Raw genomic sequence first — 2,049 nt, forward strand, 5'->3', positions numbered from 1 at the left:
AGAGAGAGAGAGAGAGAGAGAGAGAGAGAATGAAATAAATTACACTCAAGAAGGGACACGATGTAGTCAAAATGACCCAGATAGGCATGTGTATATGCCAAAATATAATCTCCACGACTGTAAGTAAACCAAAACAAGCAATACTGGCCTTGTCCCTCTGGGCTCTTGACTACAGACCCTGGGAGGATATGCAGGAGCAGCTGTGGGCCCCAGGGCCACCTTCAAGGCTAGTGTGTCACCACAGCAGGTGGAGGAGTCAAAAATGCTTTGGTTTCAGGTCACTTTCCTTCTATCTTCAGTGCAGCATAACCCAAGGACAAATCCTGTGACAATCTCCCACACTGTAAAAGTTCTGTTGGAGGCCACGTCCATCAGCACAGTCTTTTTGGTGGCCCAATGTATTTCAAGAACAGCTCCTAGCTCCCTCAGAACTTAGCAGGGCAAAAGCACTAGGGTAAGTTTCCTCTCACTTCCTTGATGATTCGGAGTCCAGATGGCCTGTGCAGACGCCTCTCCTTCCTAACACACAGGACTGATTCTGCTGACCCAGCATCAGGCAGTAAATCCAATCTGAAGGTCTCTTTCTAGATCTGTCTCCAGGGGGTGCTGATAAAGGTACTTCTGCCTCAAGGATCTGCAGCTGTTCAGATCTCACGGGCTGTGGCTTGCTGAATCAGGAGGGCTGTCTCAGAGAGAGAAGAGCTACACTGGAATTTCTGCCACTTGAGACAGTCATGCCCCTCATTATACCCAGGGATAGGAAAGGTTAAGGAAGGAAGCTGCCTTCTTCCAGATGCTGACCCACACAGCACTTGAGGGAGGCCTGTGCCAAAGCAGAGCAGGATTCCACAGGATTTTGCAATTGATCCTGTCCCTTGAGGGTGAGCTCAGGCCTAACTGAATAGACCTGTCAGATTCCACTGGCTACTACCTTTCTCCAGAGCCACCTTATCTGCACTATCATTTACTCTGTCACCCAAGGCAACAACCACGGGGCTGCCACAGTTTCTTCTCTCAACCTTCACTTCCAAACACTTCCAAGATGGGCATGGTGACAGGTGCCTGTAGTCCTAGTACTCAGGAGGCTGAGGCAGGAAGCTTGCAGCAAGTTCAAGGCCAGCCTGGGATACATAGTGAGCTTAAAAGTAGCCAGAACTAGACAGCAAGACCCTATCTAAAAAACAAACATGCAAACAAATACACCACACCCAGACTGCAGCTGATTTCCTCCCACAGACAGCTCTGATCTCCACCCTTCTTCCCCACTGCCACCTCTGTCCCTATCCAAACCTCATCAGCTCTCACTGTGTGTGACTACTGCAGCAACCTCCTACAGAGACCCCACACTCACTCTTTCCCCAGTCCATCTCCACGGAAGCCAGAGCACTCTTTGGAAGATTCAAGTTCAATGCTATTGTTTTCTCTACTTATACCCATTACTACCAGAATGCAAAGTCCAAGCTGCTTGGCAGAGCATGCTTACTTCACTGTCATGTCCCTTCACACCCTGTGCTGGAACCCTTTGGGGTTCCTAAAGTGCCACACACACCCGCCCACACACAACCATACCTATGCCACACTGGTTCCCCTGCCTGGAGTGCTTTGTATATCTCCAAAAAGCTCTACTTACTCCTCAAGATCTAGTTCAATTTTTTTTTTTTTTTTTTTGTGGAAATGGGGATTGAACTCGGGCCTTTGTGCTTGCCAGGGAAGCACTTATTCCACTGAGCCATCTCCCTGGCCCCTCAGTTCAAATTTTAAGGGTTCCTCAGTGTCCTCCTCATCCCCAAAGTGACTCACTCCTTCTACTTGCTGGGTTCCTACCACACACTGCAGAGCCTTTTGAGAGAGGCTCATCAAGTTCTGTGCAAATGTCCATGGGCTATATGCCCACCCCTGTCCCTGCTGGGCCACAGTCTCCTCCAGGGCAGGGTTTGCCTCTCCATCGTCCCCCTCTCCCAGTGCCCAGCACTCTGTATTTTTTTTTTTTTTAAACAAAGAGTTTTTTTTTTTTTTTTTTAATTTTATTTTTATTTATGTGTGTGTGGC

At 48.5% G+C, this 2,049-nt stretch overlaps 1 protein-coding gene across 5 annotated transcripts in view; it reads right to left on the minus strand.

Annotated features, from left to right (window-relative positions):
• Stk40 (serine/threonine kinase 40) overlaps positions 1-2,049 on the minus strand; it is a 44,867-nt gene that overhangs the window by 38,655 nt on the left and 4,163 nt on the right. The window contains exon 2 of one of the 5 annotated variants that reach the window (XM_023701024.1): positions 149-682. The exons of the other annotated variants lie outside the window; for them this stretch is intronic. The gene's annotated coding sequence lies outside the window, so the exon portion shown is untranslated. The remainder of the gene's footprint in view (positions 1-148; positions 683-2,049) is intronic. 5 annotated transcript variants of the gene reach the window in all.

This window comes from Octodon degus, unplaced genomic scaffold (genome assembly GCF_000260255.1).
Source record: "Octodon degus isolate 3935 unplaced genomic scaffold, OctDeg1.0 scaffold00130, whole genome shotgun sequence".
NCBI lineage: Eukaryota > Metazoa > Chordata > Mammalia > Rodentia > Octodontidae > Octodon > Octodon degus.